Here is a 23598-nt window from a genome sequence, read left to right as displayed (position 1 = left end):
CTTAATGAAAAAAATGTATTTTTCCTTAATGTTTGCATTTTCTTACATTCCAAACAGGAGATCTTCAATTATCTTTTGGTATCTCCTAGTTTTCTAAATTCTAACATTTTATCTGTAGTTTTTTTTCCTTAGAAAAAAACCACAACCAAACATATTGAGGAATATATTTAGTATTTTGTCTTAAAATATGTTATTCATAAATAATTAAGGTATTTATCACAAAATTCTATGTTATTTCAAGTTACCTTTCTGTATTTCAAACAAATTATCTATATACATAAAAATTCATTTCATTGTTTTATCTAAAATATTTTATATTTAAGGATAATTGTTAAACATTCTAAGTTCCTTTTTATTAATGAAAATAAAGACTTTTAAAAGGACTTAAAACTAATTATTTAAAATTTGCTTCCGCCATTATTGGAAGACTATAATCTATATGCTAGGTCATTAATAATGGTGCCCTTCATATTCAAATATAATGCTAATAATGATATTCTAAATAATAATGACAATAAAAGTAATTTGATCAAGGTTCAAAAAAATTAAAAATAAGCAACTTTGTTTTTCTTTTGTTTTGTGGGCCAATGAGGGTTAAGTGACTTGCCCAGGGTCACACACAGCTAGTAAGTGTCAAGTGTCTGAGGCCGAATTTGAACTCAGGTCCTCCTGAATCCAGAGCTGGTGCTTTATCCACTGCACCACCTAGCTGCCCCTAAAAATAAGCAACTTTGAATCAAAAAGTCCTGTACTATTCAATATTTCATTTTAAAGCAGAATATTTGATAAGCTTCATTCTTCAGCCAAATTTTCACTTTGAATGCCAAGCATGTATACTTTATATTATGTGAACAAAAACATCAAATCCTATCTGGTCTTCTAGTGAATGGCACTTATAGTGAATTAAGCTCCATTTTTTGAAAACTTAAACTCTTGAAGTTCTTCTATAATAAGGACATAAATATAAAACTATATATTGGGTCAACTTTTGGAAAATAAACAATCTCTTCATAGTCTATTCTCCACATGAGAGGAAATCACTCTCTAGGGACACAAGTTTTCAGTTAAGAAAAACACCTCTTCCTTCATAAACTAGAAAAACCTGAGCAAAACCAAGTGACATATTGATTTAATGATGATCCATATATCCATATATATACTGATGCCATTTAACAGTGGTATGATGTGCTATGTCAGAGATCAAAATAGTCTCATATGGAACAAATTGGTCAAACACATGAAAGGATATGCCTTACTACCCACTATTCTAGTTTGTTCCATTAAGGGCCAAATTTTATAGATAAAAGGCAGCCTCTGAAGGATTGACCAACATCCTGGATTCTTGTCAAATTTGATTTGATCAGGTTATATAACACATTTATATCCTGATTTCACATACACTGTTTCATGTGACTTTTGTTGGTGTTCAGTCATTTAGTCTTGTCCAGCTCTTCATAACCCCATGGACAGTATGGTCAGTGGGGTTTTCTTGGCAACAATATTGGAGTAGTTTGCCATTTCCTTCTCCAGTGGATTAAGGTAAACAGAGCTTAAGTGACTTGCCCAGGGTCATATAGCCAGGATGTTTCTGAGGCTAGGTTTGAACTTGTGTCTTCATCACTCTAGGCCCAGGACATGGTCCACTAAGCCATCTAGTTGCCCGCATGTGGCCTTTACAAAGAACTTATAAAGCTGATGAGTGAGATACCAGTGTTCCCCCATTTAGAGATTAGGAAAAGGGGGCTCAAAGGTATAAAATGCTGGGGCCACACAAATAAGTGAAGAAACCTAAATTAGAACCCAGGGGCTCTGCCTCCTAGATATCTGTACTTTCCCCTAGATCTCTTTCCTAGAAAAATGGCAGGATTCTTTCTGACATTATAATCTCAAAACTATCTGAATGGCAATATTTTTTAAAAGAGAGAGAGAGAATATAATTTCCTAGACAAATCATTTGGAAAATTCCTACTTTTGTGGTTAAACAGACTCAGGAAATCAACATGTCACTGAAATAAGATTAACATTTTTTTTTAATGAACCACTTGTGTCATTATCAGCATGGTTTGTGATTCTTTAAGGCAAACCTTCAGTTCACTTCATAATCATTCAGTCTGAAAAGTTTTTAGGTAAGCAATCAAACTTGCATCTTAGAGATAGTTTTGTTTGTTTGTTTGTTTGGTCTTAGTCTTTGATTTGATTTTAGTAGGGGATTTCCTGGGGAAAATTTCACCCCTAGTGCAAATCAACAACTCATCTCTAATTTATCATCTAAAGAGTTCCCGGGGGATACTGTGAAACCAAGTAAAAGGCTTTAGGTTTCATGTAATAGAAGCAAGTTTTGATCTCGGGGCTTTCTCATTCCAAAGCCTGTCCATGCTTTGAGAAGTATTTTATATTGATCTTTTAATAAACATTAATTTTTCAATGAATCTGTGAACTCAAAAGTTTAAATATTCTCTTCACAAAACCATTGAATATCTTGGCTCCAAATGTTTATTAATGAGGCTTAAAAAGGTGTTTAATAAACAGCTATTTTGTGCAAGCATGGTATTAGGCACTGGGGTACACATAAAGAATAAAAAATAGTCACTGACCCCAAGGAACTTATAATTGATTGGGGAAATAAAATATGTAAGTTTTAGATAATTTGAGAAGAGAACGCTAATGATTGGCAGGAGGGGTATCAATCAATTGTAGATTATAACCCATGCTTGCCTTCCCATCTTGTGTGATTCTTGTCCATATGTCCTCCATTATAAAGCTATTTAACACTCCTTCATCTGCTTCATTTAATATCTCATGGAAAAATGAAGTCTAGCACCTGGGATGTCCATCTGTTTTTACTCACTCTTTCTATATGACCAGCATACCTTCTTTTTGCAACATACATGTCCTCAGTACATCAATACTTCAACAAGCAATAATAATGGTGGCATGTGAGTCCCTTTCCCCTATAGAGATGGTGGCCCAAATGTAATTTAGTTGCTGAATCTTGAAGTAGCTCAAGGCTCAAAGAGCTTAAATGACTTGGCCATAATCATACAATCCATAAGTATCAGAGATGGAATTAGACTCTGTGTTCATCATTCTATATACTTTACTACATTGACTGTCTACTGGCTCTAAATATTATGTCCTTCTTATTATGTCTTCTAAAAATCTTCAGATTCTTTCTAGCTCTAAATCTAGCATCATATGACCTTGTGAGCCTATATAGTTAGGAAGTCTTTTTTTTAAAAGAATGTTGTTTCCAAATTACATGTAAAAACAATTTTCACATCCTTTTTTATTAAATTTTTGAATTTTAATTTCCTTTCCTTCTCACTCCCGTCCTTGAGAGTAAAGAACTTTGATATAGATTATGTAAGTGCAGTCATGCAAAACATATTTCCATATTGTTTTTATTCACCCTTCTTTTTGGAAGAGGACTAATGACAGCATGGGGGGAGGGATGTCTGATGAATGTACATGAATTGGATCTAAAGGAGCCAGTTGCACAAAGTCATCAGCCTCACTCTCTCTTACAGTCATTGAAGTCCAGTGACAAGACAAAAATCAAGATGACAACCAATGGCCTGGGACATAATGGATAACTTTGGTGTTTTCAATATTTGACCAAGCTCTAAGAGCTTCACAGCATCTGCTTCAGCTGCTTTCATGTCAGTTAAAATAAATTGTGCTCGTCCACCCTTTCCCCTAGGGGAAGTCCATATTAGCTATGTTGCAAATGAGAACACAGGAAAAACAACAGGTTAATAAAGAAAGCAAAAAAAGATATGTTTCAATCAGCATTCAGAATTCATCAGTTCTTTCATTGGTCCCAGGTAATTTATAACATTTTTCATCATAAGTCCTTTGGAATTGTCTTGTATCATTAAATTGCTGAGAATAGAGAAGTCATTCACAGTTAATCATCCTTGCAATAGGACAGTTGACTGTTTATGATAGTCTCCTGGCTCTGATCACTTTACTTTGTATCAATTGATATAAGTGTTCTAAGGTTTTTCTGAAACCATCCTGCTCAACATAGCACAATAATAGTCCATCACAATCATATCCCACAACTTGTTCAGTCATTCCCCAATTGATGAACATCCTCTCAATTTCCAATCCTTTACCACCACAAAAAGACCTGCTATAAAAATATTAGTACATAGAGGCATTTTTTCCTTTTCCTTTGATTTCTATGATACACACCTCATAGTGGTATTGTTAGCTCAAGAGACATACACGGTTTTATAGATTTTTGGCCATATTTCCAGAATGGTTGAGTCAGTTCACAACTTTGCCAAGAATGCATGTGTCCCAATTTTTCAACATTCCCTCTGACATTTGTTATTTTCCTTTTCTGTTATATTAACCTTAGAGTTCGTTTAATTTACATTTATCTAATCAACAGTGATTTAGAGCATTTTTTCATATGACTATAGATAGCTTTGATTTATTCTTCTGAAAACTCCCTATTCAAATGCTTTGATCATTTATCAATTAGAAAATGAATTGTAATTTTATAAATTTTATTGAGTTTACCACATATTAGCAAATGGGGCCTTTATCAGAGAAACTTGCTATAAATTTTTTCCTAGTTTCCTGTTTTCCTTATAATTCTGACTATATTGGTTTTCTTTGTGCAAAAGTTTATCTATTTTATGTAATCAAAATTATCTATTTTGCACTCATAATCCCCTCTATTTCTTGCTTGGGTATAAATTATACCCTTATCTATAGATCTGTTAGGTAAAGTATGTCATGCTCCCACAATTTGCTTAGGGTTTCAGCCTTCATTTCTAAATCATGTCCCCATTTTGGCCTTATCTTGGTATGCTGTGGGAGATATTGGTCTATACCCAGTTTCTGCCAAATTGATTTCCAGGTTTTCCAGCAATTTTTGTCAAATAATGATCTCCCCCTCCAAAAAAAAAAAAACCTGGATATTTACGTTTGTCAAAAACTAGATTATTGTGATCATATGCTACCATGTATTATGTGCCAAATCTATTCCATTGATCCACTCCTCTCTCTTGTATCCCATACCAGATTGTTTTGGTGATTACCACTTTGTAATACAATTTGAGATTTGGCACTGTTAGTCCAGCTTCCTTCACATTTTTTTCATTAACTCCTTTTATATTCTTGACCTTTTATTCTTCTTGATAAATCTTCCTGTGATTTTTTTCTAGCTCTTTAAATACCTTTTTTGTAAGAGAAGAAGCTTAACAGCTTCCACATGCGCTGCCTTTGGTGCATCCTTGGCATATCTTGGTCAGATAGGATCACCAACACAGAAGTGCTCCAACAAGCGCAACTTCTGAGCATCTACATGCTACTGAAACAAAGATGGCTGTGCTGGCTCATTCATGTGCACAACATGCAAGTTGGGTGCATTCCTAAAGACATACTCTATGCTGAGTTAGCCCCATGCCAAAGACCTGTTGGACGCCCCCAGCTTCGCTACAGAGATGTATGCAAGTGAGACTTGAGGGCTCTGGGAATAGACACCAGCAGCTGGGAGGAGATGGCCAGGGACTACGCCCGATGGAGTTCAGTACACAGGAGCAGCTTGCGTGCAGCTGAGATGGACCAGCAAGTTCTGGAGGAAGAAAAACTAATGAGACTCAGGAACTGATGGGCAACAGAGAGAGCAGTTTTCCTCTGTCCTCATTGTGGCAGGAGCTGTGGCTCCCGTATTGGATTGCACAGCCACACTGTGGCCTGTGGTTCTTCAAGGTGCTGATCCATGGTCATCTATGACTGGCAGAAGCCTACTAATTTGACTGATATGATACTGAATAAGTTAACTAATTTGGGTAGAATTATCATTTTTATTATGTGGGCTCAGCCTATCCATGAGCAATTAATATTTCTATTATTATTTAAATCTGTATTGTATGAGGTGTTTTGTAATTGTGTTCATATAATTCCTCGGTTTGTCTCGACAAGTATTTTATATAGTCTGGCATTATTTTAAATGGAATTTCTCTTTCTATCTCTTCCTACTTGGTTTTATTGGTAATACATAAAAATGCTAATGATTTATGTAGCTTTATTTCAGATCTTGCAACTTTATTGAAGTTGTTAATTATTTCAACTGGTTTTTAATGGATTCTCTAAGATTCTCTATACAGGATGATATCTTTAATACCCTATTTTATGTGCATACCATCATTGATAGTATGCTACAACCTATATACATTAAATATACATTTTACCATTATGTTTTGTGTCATCTACAATGATAATTTTTCGTGGTCATAATGTTGACCCACTATACACATTAAGAGTATCCTTGACTAAAACATAAGAAGGATATTAGACAGGCACTCAACAAGCAGTCACTGAGTTGACAAGGATTGATTAAGCACTTACTATGTGCTGGGAACTATTAAGTGTGTGAACCTTTATATAGTGTTTTTCCTCCAGAATAATCCAGTAAGGATGTAAAAGGCAAGAAGACAGAGGACAGGGTTTGAACATAAGAAGACCTAAATTCTAGTCCTGAATTTAATACATATTGATTGTGTGATGGGGGCAGCTAGGTGGCGCAGTGGATAGAGCACCGGCCCTGGAGTCAGGAGTACCTGAGTTCAAATCTGGCCTCAGACACTTAACACTTACTAGCTGTGTGACCCTGGGCAAGTCACTTAACCCCAACTTCCTCACTAAAAAAAAAAAAAAAAAAAGTTGATGTGTGATTGTGTGATGGCCTCAAAATCACCTAACCTTTTAGTGACCAGGCAACAGCCCAAGTTGCTGATCTGAGAGAGAGAGAGAGAGAGAGAGAGAGAGAGAGAGAGAGAGAGAGAGAAGCCAGAGGAGAAGAACCCATATGGCAAAGGGCCTTCAGTTCACGATAAATGAAGATCATTTGAAGGAAATGAGCATATTTAGCCTGCAAAAGATAAGTTGTTGTTGTTTTTGTTTTTGTTTTTTCGCTTTGGTTTTGTTTGTTTTTTGCCGGGGGCGGTGTGTGTGTGTGTGTGGGGGGGGTGTATCATAGTTGTCTTTATTTTTAAAAACCTGTCATGTGACGAAAGATCTAGACTTGTTTTATTTGGTCCAAGAGGGCAGAATCAAAAGCAATGGCTGGAAGATCCAAAGAAGCAAATTTCAACTTACTATTATGTAAAACTTCCTAAGAATTTGAGCTGTGTAAATATGGGATTGGCAACTGAGAAAGGTGAAGGTTTCTCTTTCTTAGAGGTCTTTTTGTTTGTTTGTTTGTTTGAGGTCAGGAACATGTGGAAAAAAAACACTTATGTAATTAGAAAGGTTCTCCCTCTCTATATATAAATACAGACAAACATACATATAATTGTCACGACAACCCTGTGAGGGAGCAGATGAGTATAATGTGCATGTGTTGCTGCCAGACATCAAGCAGAATAGGGTAGCTTAAGTCTCAGCTTTGACACTTGCTGGCAATGGGAGCTTGGGCAAATCACCTAAAGTCTCTCAGCCTCTGTTTTCTCATCAACAAAATGGAGATGATAGTCAAAATTATGCTACCTAGGTGACACAGTGTATACAGGACTGGACATGGAGTCAGGGAAGACCTGAGTTCAAATATAGCTTCAGGCATTAGCTAGCCGTGATACTCTGGACAAGTCACTTAACCTCTCTCAGGTTTAGTTCCCTCATCTGAAAAATCGGGATAATAATAACACCTACTTCCAAGGTTGTTGTGAGGGTAAAGTGCTTTGCAAACCTTAAAGCACTGTGTAAAAGTTACTACTACTGCTGCTACTGCTACTACTACTACAGCTATTATTACTACTACAACTGTTCCTACTGCTGCTGCTTCTACTTTACCTATTTACCTCCCTATATGCCTTTTAGGGTGATTTGGGGAAAGCTGCTTTGTAAACATTGAGTTATTACTTTGGTTAACAGGCAAAAAAATCCCACCTTCTCCCCATATTAAAAAGTACACATTTTGGTGAGCTAACTTTTACTATTTGAAGTATAAGAGATGAGAAATATATGGAGATGAAAGAAGGAAAGGGGAAAAGAGAGAGGAAGGAAGAAAGGAAAAGGGAAGAGGAAAATGATAACTTTTTATATACTGCCTATTGTGTCAGACACTGCACTAAGCACATCACAAATATTATTTCATTTGATAATAGGGGTGACTGTGAAAGAGTATTATTTAATGAACATTTTCCAATCCTAAAGAGCAACAAAAAGAATAAAAACACATGCATTGGATATAAGTAGACTATAGCATATTGCTAACAATTACATCTTACTTGAAAGAAGTGGCATAAAAGATATAATTATACCTGCTACTTCAAAAATTATAATTTGCACAATAATTTTGCATGATTTGTCATTTCCATTTTTCAGATAAAGAAACTGATGCTTGGGGCAGCTAGGTAGCACAGTGGATAAAGCATCAGCCCTGGATTCAGGAGGACCTGAGTTCAAATCTGACCTCAGACACTTGATACTTACCAGCTGTGTGACCCTGGCCAAGTCACTTAACCCCAATAGCCTCACCAAAAAAAGGAAAGAAAGAAACTGATGCTCATTGTAGCTGAGCTACTTATAGTTAGTGTCAGGATTTGAATCCCAGTCCTTGTAACTTTAGTTAACAGACATCAAGGATGTATAGGGTAGAAAAGGAAGTGGGTTGATCATATTGTTGAGCAGCTAAGTAGCAAAGTGGATAGAGTGCCAGGCCTGTTCAAATCTGGCCTCAGACACTTATTAGGTAGGTAACCCTGGGCAAGTCACTTAACCCTGTTTACCTCAGTTTCCTCATCTATAAAATGAGCTGGAGAAGGAAATAGCAAACCATTGCAGTATCTTTGCCAGGAAAACCCCAAATGATGTCACAAAAGTCAAACCCAACTGAAAAGTGAATAAATGCCAATTATTAATAATTGCTAATTATAATTATATAATGTCTATAAATAATCCAACCCAAGAACCACAATGGTCCCCAGGAAATGTTTAAAGGAAAAGAGGAAGACTTCTTGTATATTTGATAGCTTCTTAATGGAAGAAACATGTAGAAAGATAGACAAGGCTAGGTCAGCAAGAGATGTGCATGTATTTCAATCAATAATATTGGAGGAAAGGCCAGTTCCATGGGAATAGAGTAGTAAGTAGTTTCACTTTTATCATTTCTGTGCCATATATTGTCCTGAAGAATAAATTTTCCATGTAAAGTCTCTAGGGATAATAGCAAGCTTAGTCAGGGAACATTTGAGTTTCCGTTGGTGTAAGCATTTCATTGAGTGCACATTTCTATTAACCATTCCAGACAAAAAAAAAGGGGGACACATGAGAAGTGTGTGTTGCCATAAAGTCATTATAGACTGAAGTTGTGGATGTCTTAGAAGGTGAACTATTGTACTTGTAGGGATATATTATAAGCCACTTGACCAAAAAGAAGGAGCATCTGGACTATAAAAATGACTGAGCAAATGAAAAAAGTATAAAAAGGGCAGAGTGGATGTGAGTAATTGGTGATTTTAGTACCAAGACAGAGACTGGAGTACATTAAGAAATCGAAAAGAGATTGGTGGTGTATTTGTAGAGCTGGTACGATAATGGCATTCTAATTTAATTGGGAACTCTATGTGTACAAAAGGGGCTAAGCAGAGTCTAAGTCTTAAACAAGATAGAAAGTAGCAAGGCAGAAGTGAATCTCAGAAATAGGATTCATCTTTGGTAGCTATAAAAAGAAATCAACTCTATCACTCATCACTTTTTACCTGTAAATTTTCAATGGCCAGTCTTCAAAGATGTGGACTCACACGCTTAATGAAATAAAATGTGTATGCAAAATTGGTTAGCGATAAATAAAAAAGATAATTTTACATACATAAATGAAAAAACAACACAGAGTGTAATTATGGAAAACATGTACCTTGTTAAACATCGAAGGGACTAAGCAGTAAAGTGAAAAGCAGGGGGACAAAACATTAAAGTTAAAAAAATAATTGTAAAGATTAAAGTGGCTAATAATTCAAAGGCAACACCATAAGAAGAGAGAGACATTTTAATTACCAACAAACAGCAAAGAGGAAGCAAATCATTCTATTTCAAGGCTCTCTATCAGTCTAGCACTTCATAAATCACCTTGTCTGTTTTGATGCAGTCAAATCTCTGAAAATAAATCAAGCATATTTGCATCTCTCCTTCCCTGAGCAGTATGGTGCAGCAAAAATAGAATTGGATTTCAAATCTCAGCCTTGAGTTGGGATTTCATAATTGGCATTTACTTGCTATGTGGCTCTGGACAAGTTACTCAGCCTCAGTTTCCTCCTATGTAAAATTTTTAAAAGACAGTGCTGTTTTCACTATTTAGCTTAAAGGGCCCTTGAGAGACCAAAGTATAAAAATGTATATAAAGCACTTTCAAAAGCTTCAAATGCTATATAAATTTGAGTTGCTATTGGTAGTATTATTGTCATGAGAAAATGAAGGTCTATTTAGTGCACAGCAAACTCTTAGAGCATAAACCCTAATAATGTCTACTCTCCCCAAAAGCAAAGTCTTGAGATATGTATACATAAATGCATGAATGCATGCATGCATAGATGGGCATACTACATGCTCTTTAACACAGGGACTACAGTATGAATAACCTGCTAAAATGCTCATATACAGAGCAAAGTCCCCAAAGAAGACTTGTTAATGTGGCTAATATGACAAAAAGGGAAAATGGATGTTGGAGGGGACATGGGAAAATTGGAACGCTAATCTATTGTTGGTGGAGTTGTGAACTAATTCAACCACTCTGGAGAGCAATTTGGAACTATGCCCAAAGGGCTATGGAACTCTGCATACCCTTTGATCCAGCAATATCAGTGCTAGGTTTATATCCCAAAGACATCACAAAAAAAGAGAAAAAGACCTATTTCTACACAAATATTTATAACAGCTCTTTTTGTGGTGGCTAAGAATTAGAAATCAAAAGGATGCACATCAGTTGGAGAATGGCTAAACAAGCTGTGGTATATGATGGTGACATAATATTATTGTGCTATAAGAAATTATAAGCAGGATGGTTTCAGAAAGACCTGGAAAGACTAGTATGAACTGAAGTGAGCAGAACCAGGAGAACACTGCACAATGACAGCAATATTGCTTAATGAAGAACTGTGAATTGACTTAGCTATTCTCAGCAATACAATGATCCAAGACAATCCCAAAGGACTAATGATGAAGCAAACTATCCACCTCCAGAAAAAAGAACTGATATTGATTGAACACAGACTGAAGCACTTCCTTTCTTTCTTTTTTTTCTTTTATTCAAGTCTTCTTATGCAAAATGACTAATATGATCATGTTTTACATAATTGAATATGTATAATCTGTATCTGATTGCTTACCACTTCAGGGAAGGGGGTGGGAAGAGAAAGAGAGGGATAGAATTTGGAACTCAGAACGTTAAATAAAAATACTTACTAAAATTTTTTAGGGGGCAGCTAGGTGGCGCAGTGGATAAAGCACCGGCCCTGGATTCAGGAGTACCTGAGTTCAAATTTGGCCTCAGACACTTGACACTTACTAGCTGTGTGACCCTGGGCAAGTCACTTAACCCCCATTGCCCCGCAAAAAAATAAAATAAAATAAAAAAAAATAAAGGAGCAGCTAGGTGGCACAGTGGATAGAGCACTGGCCCTGGATTTAGGAGAACCTGAGTTCAAATCCGGCTTCAGACACTTGAGACTTACTGGCTGTGTGACCCTGGGCAAGTCTCTTAACCCTCATTGCCCTGCAAAATCAAACAAATAAAGTTTTTTTAAAAAGAAAACATGTTAGACAGGGTGACCAGAAGGGGAAGAATATTAATTCTGTACCTGGCCACAATACACTGAGGTATTCCTGGAAATCAGAAACATCCTGCATGTTGTACCCCATCACCAGCAGCAGCAATAGCAGCAGCAGCAACAGCCTCATGATTATTTTCAACGAGAATTTACTTAATGCCTACCATGGTAAGCATATAGGGCATAGAGGAAGGTAAAAGCAGTCTCTACCCTCAAGGACATGACCCTCTAGTGGAGGAGACAACATATTGACAAATATATTCATATAAGACACATACAGGGCAAATGAGAGGAAAACTCAGAAAGAGGCACTAGTATTAGAAGGGGAAAGGGGAGAACAGCAAAAGCCTTTTGAGAAGATGATATTTGATCTGAATCTCCAAAGAAGTCAGGAAGACCAAGAGACTGAGACAAAGAGGAAGAAGTAAGAGGTGTGGTCAGTGATTTTGTCCTGGGACATTTCCCTGAGACTTAGTTTTCCTTCCTATAAAATGGAGATAATACCCATAGTAATAATGTAGTTGGTAGGGAGACAAGTAAGATAATGTATATGAAGTGCTTGGCAAATTTTAAAGTTTGCTAGCTAGATAGGTGGGGGATAAAAAAAGAGGGGAAGGAAGCCAGTTGTATGAAGTCCCAGAAATAAAGGATAGATAAAGAGACAATAGTCAGAATTAAATCTGAGGATAAGGAGTGAAGAAGGGAATGAGAATGTCTGAAAATAAAGTAAAATAAAATAATAAAATAAACCTGCATAGAACCCAGATACAAAGCCCAGAATTGGTCCTCCCAAGAGTGTTGGCCTACTAATTCATGTTAAGGCAGCTCTCTTCCTTGAATCTTTATCACAATGTATCTTTTTGTCTTAGCAAGGTGTCTTTATGGGGAGAGGTGTGGATAATCAAAGGATTACAAACAAATGCCCATTTTCTGATAAGCTCATTAAACTGATCAGGGAACTCCCTTACTCAACCCTCTCTCACAATCAAATGAACAAATTAACTGACAAGGTCAGCATTTATGGTCAGTAAATATAGCTAAAATTCTCTCTCTACCAATAAACTTCCAAGTTTTAATCCAGATAAGGCTAAAAGGAGATCCTCTTCCTCCATCTTCCCTCTCCCTCCAACACAAACAAGCACACACACACACACACACACACACACACACACACACACACACACACACAGATTTCTTTCAAATTCTCAACTAAAAATCCATTCTTCTATGAGAAGCCATTCTTGTTCTGCCTAAATGCTAGTAATTTCCCTCTATTGTTTTTCTTCAATTTATCATGTACATAATATTTGTATGTTGTCTCTCCATTAAACCCTGAACACCTTGAGAGAAAGGTTAGTCTTTTACCTTTCTATTTCCAGTAATTAGCACAGTGCCTGGCAAATAGTTGAAGCTCAATACTTACTGACTGTCTGTCTCTCTGTCTGTCTGTGTGTGTCTATGTCTATGTCTGTATCTGTCTCTCTCTGTCTCTCTGTCTCTCTGTCTCTCTGTCTCTCTGTCTCTCTGTCTCTCTCTCTCTCTCTCTCTCTCTCTCTCTCTCTCTCTCTCTCTCTGTGTCTTTCTCCCTGTCTCTGTCTCTGTTTATGTCTCTCACATACACACACGTGCACATACACAATCTTTTCCCCTTCAGGTAAGGGTCAAAATTTAAACTGACAGCCTTCAGAGCCATACAAGAAGGGAATGTGACCCAACAACTGCAGTAAATAATGAAAACCATAAAAGTTTGCAGTTGGTTGAGTTACTTTCATTGAAATCCTAAATAGGTTTACATCTCTAAATTGAGAAATCTGAAAATGACTAGACCCTGAAATCTCAGCGTCTTCAGGGAAGGAAGTGAAAATGTTAAAAGGATTCTTGATTGTGCAGTGAGCAGGCAAATAGGTAATTAGACCTATACAAAGTAGCCAATCACCCCAGGCTCAGTGGAATAACATTTTTGAATTTTAGGAGAAATCACAAAGGAAGCTGGAGGACTCTTGGCAAGAGTGTTCCGCAGAGCACTCCAGGCAAAGGGAACAGCAGAGGCCTGGAAGGTAAAGAGAGCAATATCAATGTTTAAGAATGAAACTAAGTAAGATATAAAACTGTAGCCCCACAGGGAACAGAAAGGAGAAATGTAGACATTGCAAAGGGCATAACACCATTATAAAAATGTATAATTTAGGGAGAGAGTGCTGGCTGAGTTCTACACTGTCTAGTGAATTTTGTGTCTGAATTCTCATGCTGAGAGACTGATTTTAATATATGCATTTCAAGAAAGCATAGTCATAATAATAGCATAATCAAGGAAGAATATAATTATATAATCTACAAAAAAACCTGAATTACTAAGTGAGAAGGTTTGGTTTGGAGAAAGAACTTATGTGAAAACAAAATTGGCATAGGTCCTTAATTAAAGGGGGCAGCAGCTAGTGGGAAAGAAAAAAAACAAAACAGGTAGAGTGATTCCGGCTTCCTTATTAGAACCACATGGTGGCTGGCCTGAAATCAACCCTCAGCTGAGTAAATTGAAGTTGTTTGAATTTAATGGCAACAGAAAATGATGGGAATTTTAAAAAACATCAGAGAAGAACCAATTAATGTAATTATTCACAATGGATTACCTTTATTAGTTGATAAATTACTCATACACTTTAATATATGGAGTATAAGGTCATAAGATTGTGAATAACACATTTTGTGAAAAACTGCTCTGCGAAAGAAATTATTCTAGGGCATTCAGACCAGTTAGAAAATCAAGAGGATTTTGATATCTGGGTTTTCTTTTTTAATCTATTGATTTTATCAACAGCAAAATATTTGAGTAGGAGGAGAAATTGTATGATGTTTCATAGATGACCCACTGCAATTGTGTAGCCGGACTTTACTAACACTCCTGCCAAAGGACCGTGGACTATTTCTCATCTATATGAGAAAGGTGGCTAAAGCAATCAGTTGAGACAGTTTCCATTGTTTATCGATCATTCCCTCAAATAAGCTGGGATCCATGAGTTTGGGGAGGGTGGTAAGAGCAATTCTAAGGACGTCACCTAAAGGAAGGAATCATGAAGATCTTGGCACTTCGCCCATACTTACATGGTCTCTGGGATATCCAAAAGATGATTTAGGAGAGCAGAACCAGTTCTAAAAGTCAGCTAATTATAATTCAGACAAACCTATTTAACCATAATACAGAGAAAGGATCAAAGGGAGGGTGTGTGTTGGGGGGGGGGGTAGTATTGTGTTGTTGTTGTTGTTGCATTAAGATTTCCAAAAGTTTGAGGGAAGCAACTAAATGTTTTTCACAATCTGAATAAAAGCTTCAGGAAAGGAAGTTTCTCATCTAGAGCTCTAGGAATCAAGGACCAGACCCTCTGGGATCCAAATCCAGAATTTCATAGTGTAATAGAAAGAATGCTGGACTTAGAGTCAGAAGACCTGATTTCAAATTCTGGCTCTCTTATTTAATGTCCACTGGAATTCAGTTCCACAAATGTTTGTTAAATACCTGTTTTGTGTTTGTGTGTGCTAGACACTGGGTATATAAAGATACTGTTTGCTGTCACATAATCTTTCTGGGCCTCAGTTTCATCATAAGAATAGTTTGTACTATGTTATCTCTAAGGTCCTTTCCAAATCTGTGTCATATTCTCCTCCACCTAGGGTAGAGGAGATGTATCTAAAGTTTATATGAGCCTGAAGCCTAGGAGAAGGATCCATGTGGAGGAGACTGTCTGATGTATTCCTGGATTCTTAGACCATGGAAAGCCAATTTCAGAACAGCTGAATAGCATCCTTGCCAAACCAAAGCTATTCTCCTTTAGGATCCTGGACTTTGCTCAAACTTTGAATTGAGATTGCAGTTGGTCACCTTATTCTGATGACATAGCCCAGAACAAAAGAAAGAGGAAGAGACTAAGCTAAACAAAAAAGATACAGGATGAAGAATAAGCAAAGTCCAATTCCGTATAAGTGTGCAGGATGCACCAGAGTTGAACCCTTAAGACTCCTAAAAATCTGTAACTTCTCTTAATCCTTTTCCTGTTGTTTTTAGTAAAAAAAAAAAAAAAAAAAAAAGCCCCTTGAAATACCTAAAAGAAGGGGATTGTTTTCAGGATAAAAGAAAAGGGGAAAATTTATTTCCTCTTCTCAAAAACAACATGTAGTTGTGGGTAACTGAGGTTTAGAAAGGAGATATGGAAATATGGAAATGAAAGGGTATACCAGTAATTCAAGTTCTAAGACTTGATTATGACAGGGAAGTCTATAGTCACAGAGTTCAATAAGTTCATAAGAGCACCCCCATTATCCATAATCGTTGGGGGTTTATTGGTAATAATGAATGGATGAATGCCATTTGTTAAGCACTTACTATTTGTCAAGCACTGTTCTAAGCACTGTGCATACAGATAGAAAAATAAGACAATCTCTGCCCTCAAAGAACTTTTATTTTAATAGGAAGCAAATAACATTTATAGGGAAATGGTGGCCAGTGGAGCAATAGGGAAATTAATTAGCATATCCTTCAAGAGAGTGGTAGTATTTATTCAACTACATTTCTCAGAGCAAGAAATGGAAAACAGGAGGGAGTTTATGATTGGAGGAGCAGGATAGAAAATGGCTGGAGAGGAAATGAGGTCACATAGTTTCAGAGGTCAGTGTCTCAATCCCTACCCGACATAGTCTGAAGTTTGGATGGTGGAACAGCATTAGCTCATCGAGTTAGAAAATGGCTGAATTGGGGCAGCTAGGTGGTGCAGTGGATAAGCACCAGCCCTGGATTCAGGAATACCTGAGTTCGGATCCGACCTCAGACACTTAACACTTACTAGCTGTGTGACCCTGGGCAAGTCACTTAACCCCAATTGCCTGACTAAAAATTTAAAAAAAAAAAAAAAAAGAAAGAAAGAAAATGGCTGAATTAAAGATGAGGCTGGATAGTCACAGGAAACAGAGTCAAATGGCTTAGCTACTAACTTCATCAATCCAAAGGGCAGCCCTCGTGCCTCATTAGTGTCCACAATATAGAAAACATATTTTTTTTCTGTTTCTCAATGAACAGGGAATTTTATTGACATCACACCCCCATTAAGCACAAGGGAAAGGTCTCAACTCAAGAGCATTTCAGTCAGGGAAGCCAAGCCAAAACTCAGTCTAAAGGCTACCTCCTTTTTCACCTGCTTCTTGACCAATAAGTTGGGTGGCCTTTTAATTTTTATTTTGTGAAGAACATTGAAGAGAGTTCCACAGGAGAGGCAGGTATGGATGTATTGTCATCTGCATTTCTGGAAAGGGTATCCAAATTGAGAAGAACTTAAGATTCATTGAAATATTGGGGTATGGAGATGTTGGATCTATGCCAATCCATGTGAATGTGTGTGTGTGTGTGTGTGTGTGTGTGTGTGTGTGTACATATTGTCTTGATGGATTACAATAGAGACTTAGACACTCATTTGAGGAATTTGCTGGAGGCAGATATGCCGTCCTAGCTATGATACAAAGCCAAGCAGAAGAGAAGCAAAAAGGAACATGAGCTGATCATTCAGCCTCATGCTGAATCTAACTGAGCTAATTAACTGCATGAGGAGCTTCATCAGGCCTTCAGTCTTTGGTTTTGGTAATGGGTGAATCCTTTTGGAGCCATGGGCAATTATTTGCAAAGAAAGAAATGTAACTTGACAGGCCTTACTCATCCACTTCACTCAGTAATTTGTAGGGTAGTTATGGTTTAGACATAGATAAATGAGACTTTCCAAAATTTTCCTTTGTGAAAAATAATTTTCAAGACTTCTCACATTCAAACTTCTCCTTTGAGGCCAGATGTACAACCAGCCTAGTGGATGGAAAGATCTCTACGAAACCACCTGTAGCTGTGATCTCATCCAATGTTCAGCATTTTATATAAAACATCATATTTAAATTGCAAATGATCATCATTTGTATACATCTGATTCCCCTACTAAGTTGCAAGTTCCTTGTTGCAGGTGTTATGTCTAATTTGTCTTTGAATTCTTCTTCCTCCAGGGTGTGTCACAGTACTCTGAACATAGTCAGTGCTGTGGAAAGGAGAAGTTGAATTATTGGCCAATGAATCAGCTTCAAAGGCTAAGATTCTTTGCTGATTCTATAACAATTTTTAGAATAGTAAGACACTCGTGCCTTAAGTTTTGCATTTCTACTTCATTCCTGCTTGCCAATAATACAATCCCAGTTTTTAGATGCTTCTTTACATTCAAGGTTGCCTGCAGATGAGGCTCATGATGTCCCCAGTAATCAGGTATCTGAGTCCCCAGATAACTCACAACTGATACAGCTTTCAACCTTTAGATCCTGTCTTTTAGCAAAGACAGTATGGAATCTAATTCTGAAGAGAAGCAATGGGAATAAGAATGGAAAAACACTAGATTTGGAATCATAGGGTCTGGATTTAAATCTTGTGATCCCAGAAGAGCAGCATCAGCATCATCATAAGTAATAAACAATAACAATAATAGCACTAACATTATATGGAATGCTTACTTTGTGCCAGGCACCATGCTAAGCACTTTACAATTATTATCTCACTTGATTCTCACAGCAACCCTGGGAAGTAGGTCCTATTATAATTCCCATTTTACATATGAGAAAACTGAGGCTGAGAGCAGTTAAGTGACTTGCCCAGGGTCACAAAGGTAGCAAGTGTCTTAAGTTTGATTTGAAATCAAATTTTTCTGACTCCAGGCCCAGAATTCAATCCACTTTTTCAGCTAGCTGTGAGCCTCAGTTTCTTCATGTAAATAATTAGAGTATTGGACTAGTGTTAACTTTTTAATGTTATAGACACCATTGACAATTAAATAAGCCATAGGGACCCCTTCTCAAAATAATGGGGTTTTTAATGCATGAAATAAAATAAAATAAGATTAAAAACTGTTTTGAAACAGTTATCAAAATAATTTTGGGGGGGTTCATGGACCCTAGACTAACAACTCCTGCACCAGCTGATCTCTAAGGTCCCTGCTAGCTCTAAATCTATGATCTCATGACTTTTTCCTGAATATCCTTGAAATAAATCCCTTTGTAACTGTCTCTCTTTATACCCCCGTTACTTTCATTTGAATTTTCCCATCTGGCTCAAAAAGTGCTTGAAATGATTTTTGGTTGAACTGAATTTCCCCTTCATCGACAAATTGTAACGATTGGAATGACGCCACCTGCTGGAGACCTACTGTAGAAGAGTTGCACCCATGAAGCGAAGGTCTTTGAGGGCAAGACCAGGAGTCTTTTCTTTGGCGTCACTTCCTGACGCGGGCCAGTGGGAGGAGGAAGGAAGAGACTGGCGCTCGGTCTGGGGCTCTTCCCTTTGGACTCTGGTGGAGAGTGGAGCTAGAAATGTGCTCTCCCTTTAATAGATAGGAATCTAGGCCTTTTTCTCTCTCTTTACCAAACTCTTATTCTCCTTAATAAATGCTTAAAAGTCTAACTCTTGCTAAAGCTTATAATTTATTGGCGACCATTCATTAGATATTTTAGACAGTTTAGCTAGAATTTTAGTCCTTAACAAAATGAAGAGGAAATCATATGCAAACTTGTAAGCCCACATTTTCAAAATGCCCTTTACTTTCAAGCCTAAAATATTTTCTTTAATACCTGTGTTTTATGAAACAGGCAGCAAAACCAAGAGTGAAACATTTTAGCCTAAAGAATACAGTGTTTTTCTGAGTTCCCTGTGAATTACTTTTGAAAAACTGTTTCCAAGCCATCCTTGAATAAGCTTACAGATTCCCTGTGTACAAAATTCCCAGGGATAATCACAGTTAGGGAGATTATCCAAGGAAAGCCAGTAATCCATTCTCAGATCTATCTGGTAAGAGCTTTTAAAATCCAGAAAGGCCATTTCTAAAATCCAGTCTTGCAGTACTTACACTCTGAATCACCTCAGCAGGGTTGGCTCCAGAGAAAATTGTGAAGTAGATGAATCATTACAGTTTCTTTCCCCTCCCACCTCTCAACCCCAGCCACTCTCTCTGAGAATGACCTCTCTTTGGACAGCATGTCATCCTGGCCAAATCAATCCCTTTGGACACCAACTTTTCATGCTCTCTTCTCTCTATGCTACGTGATAATGGTTTTCCAGGACCTTCTGCCACAACCTAGGAACCTATATCAGATTACCCATACCATAATCCTGTGTTGTGTGTGATGGGGGAAAAAGAGAGAGTAGCAAATTATAGACAAGATGAGTGACTTTAATTTACAACATTTATCCATATATGGTGTGTATCTATAAGTGTATACCCATTTATAAAAGCTACAAGTATAAAAAACATTTTCTACATTTTGAAGTAAAAATTATATTTGCTTGCTTATGTTTTCCTGTGATTTTTTTGAAAGTCTTCACTATAATAGGTGATATTATATATAAGGTTAGAAGTTCTTCGTTGTTGATATAAGAGCAAGAAATATGGGTGCTATAAATCATCTTTTGTAAGGCCAACCATGAGCCAGGCTTGCCCCCATTATCACTCTAATAGCAAGTTTTAAAATAAATTGAGGCCTAGAAGAATGAAATTACTTTCCCAAGATCACAGAGCAAGTAACAAAAGTAGGACTTGAACTCAGTTCCTTTACTTCCAAATCCAGGGCTTCTCCCTTTCAATCCTAAACCAGGGATTTTTATTATAATCTTTTTGTTTTTTTGTTTTTTGTTTTTTTGGTGAGGCAATTGGGGTTGAGTGACTTGCCCAGGGTCACACAGCTAGTAAGTGTTAAGTGTCTGAGGCCAGATTTGAACTCAGGTACTCCTAAATCCAGGGCTGTTGCTTTATCCACTGCGCCATCTGGCTGCCCTATTATAATCTTAATAACTCCCATTAATCTTTTTTTAAATCCACCATGAATTAAAAATACCTTCTCTCTCTCTCTAAACAAAGGGAAGTTTCCTTCAGTTCCTCCTATATTCTCTACTATACTATATTCTTTTCCTTCTGTAGGCAGGATGAAACTGAGTATGATTCCACTGAGAATGTTGGAAGGTACTTTAGCTATCTACATTTCCTCCCTCTAGTGGTCTGTCATCACTAACTTCAGAAGAAGTCTAGCAATGGGATCAACAATTATGTGTTATCATGCATATGTTTAGGAAGAGTGACATTTATTTTGCAGGTCAATGAGGGTTAAGTGACTTGCCCAGGGTCACACAGCTAGTAAGTGTCAAGTGTCTGAGGTCAGATTTGAACTCAGGTCTTCCTGAATCCAGGGCTGGTACTTTATCTACTGCACCACCTAGCTTCTCCAAGAGTGACAATTTTTGATGACAATAATACACCACCAAAAAATTAGGTTTTTGATTGTGATAAACATACACAATGTAGGAAGAAATTTGGGCTAGGTGCCTAGATAACACTGACCTAGATTTCTCAAGTTATCAAAACTCACTGATCTCTAACCAAGAGCCAAGATAGAAGGGTCAAAAAGAAAGACCTAATCTCAAGATGGGCCCACTCTGCTTATCTTGATAGCTGGTTACATAGTCAGCTATCCAATAAACATCTGTTAAGAACCTAATATGTGTGAGGTGCATTAGGAAACAAATGACAAACAGAAAGCCAACCACTGAAGGGTGGGGGTAGGGTGGGGAGAGGAGAACAGAAAAGCACTCAGAGAAGAGTAGACATGATGGAGGAGTCTAAAAGAAGAAAAAAGTCACGAAATGAATGGCCTGGGCCCTATCATTAAATGGAGCTTTTGGAGTGCTTGTCTGCACCCTCCAGAGAGAGGGGCAGAGGATACCAGTGAGGTATAAGTACTAAGACTGACTGGATTTAGCAGGATGATATTTCACCATGACAAAGCTACATCCTAGTAGACAAAAGGTCCAACATGGCAGATAAGTCATGCTCAGTGGAGAACAAGACCATTCAATCCAGGTGAGTAATGTGCCCTGTAGAGCAATATTTCCAGTTCCAATAGAGATGCTACCTATGCTCAGAAAGTGGTAGGCTTAGTGAGTCATTCCTCCACTGATATTCCCCACATGTGAGCCCTTAATGTGTAATCTCTATACATGATCACTCTTCCCACTGATAGGTTATTTATTTGGGAAAGGCATGACCACAAATTATGGGAATATCCTACTGCAAATCTTCATGGTATGCCATTTCATTATAGGCTTCAACTTTGGAATAATTGTGCCCTCTGAGTGAGAAAAAAGTGAACAAATACGTAGGGACTCAGGAAATATTGTTTTGAGTGGAATTGGGCTCACAGAGTGCCTTAAGACTGAGGTAGCTATTCTGGGTATTGTATAGGAATGGGACCTACTAAAAGGTATGGTGACTCCCAAGAACACACACTTAGACTAACTTCTATTTGAGAAAGGAAGGTTATGGGAGAAAATAAAATAATTTTCCTATTTTTCTTTCCTGGGATGCTTTTCCCTTTACTCTCTACCTATCCAAATCTCCTTAAGACATAGTGACCCATCTTGAACCCTCCTCTTAAATCCTACATATATAGTCAATATCATTTATATAAGTATGTATTTGTACTCTTCATTTAATTTGTCTTACTCTAATATCGGATAGGATTTGGGGAATATATTCTTTTGGAATATTTGGGAATATACTCTTTTGCTCTCCTTATGTAACACCTACAGTGGCTCATACAGTATTGGCCATATAGTAGGCTCTCAATTTGGTTATTCAATAAAATGTTATTCAATACCTACTCTTGGAGCATTGTGTTAGCTGCATTATGGGATATTATCCCTGTTGCTTAGAGCTCATAGTTTGGAAAACAAATGCTTTTTGAGTGATTGCCCCCAATCTCACATCCCAGCTTTCAAATCAGTTGTTTTCACCATTGTTTTGATTTTGGCACATCCAAGCTGCTTTGAGGATGAATGGTATTCACTGTCACAGCTTGGAAATTCCAGAACTGAAGGGAAAGAAGCAGAACACTGAGGTAGTATGAGGACTAGAGCCAAATGAATAGAACTTTCCCCAAGCCACACAGACATTTAGATTGTGGGTTTTTTTCATTTTTTAAAAATGAGTTTGCATAAATTCTAAAATTGTTTCATTTGCATTTTGATAACACTTCCTCTCCCTCAGAATTATGGAGACCAATTGAACTTACCACATAATCAAACAAGGATCTCCATGGTAGTGTACCTCTTCTTCCTTTCCATCACCAGCAGAAGTTGTTAGCTCCTCCTTGGCCTGGCTTTCCCTTTCTCTCCCCTGGTGATGTCCTCCAGAATCAGCCTCCTACTATCACAGTTCAGGATGATATTAATGGAGGAAGGGGATGGGGAAGTAGTAAGGATGGCACTGTATCTTCCCAAAGTAGTATTTTCTTAGGATCTCTCTACTTTCTAACCTGAATTTGTCTTAATTATTTCTTGTATTATTTGCACCTCATGAAAGACAGAGATGCTTTGACAGTACCCTACAATGATGCCTTCCCTGGGCACCAAGAGTGCTAGTTATTGGTCTGGTTAGCATGTTTTGTGGGTGATAGGGTCACTTTTAAGGGGAAATATAAAGGAAATCTCATCAAGGCAATACATTTACACACTATCCCTAGAGCTATTGCCATTCTGTGCATGAGGGCAGGAAACTTAGGTCCACAATGCAATCTGGGGCTACGGATCATAGCCACTCACTGTGATCACATCAGGGTTTTCTTTAAAATTTTGCTTCCTCCTGAAGGAAACAAAGAAACAAGACTTTCTTTTGTGTTCTGCACATAGATGGGGTGATGGATAAATATTAAATCCCTACCAAATATTGCCAGGACAACTTGTTTCCCTCACATTTTATGAGGAAAG

At 37.4% G+C, this 23598-nt stretch overlaps 1 pseudogene; it reads right to left on the bottom strand.

The window, feature by feature from the left end:
- LOC122732198 overlaps window positions 1–11862 on the bottom strand; it is a 30519-nt pseudogene extending 18657 nt beyond the window's left edge.
- Window positions 11863–23598: the final 11736 nt, after the last annotated feature.

The sequence above is a fragment of the Dromiciops gliroides genome, chromosome 6, assembly GCF_019393635.1.
Source record: "Dromiciops gliroides isolate mDroGli1 chromosome 6, mDroGli1.pri, whole genome shotgun sequence".
Lineage (NCBI taxonomy): Eukaryota > Metazoa > Chordata > Mammalia > Microbiotheria > Microbiotheriidae > Dromiciops > Dromiciops gliroides.
The sequence above is the reverse complement of the archived record's forward strand: the minus strand, read 5'-3'. Positions and strand labels throughout refer to the sequence as shown.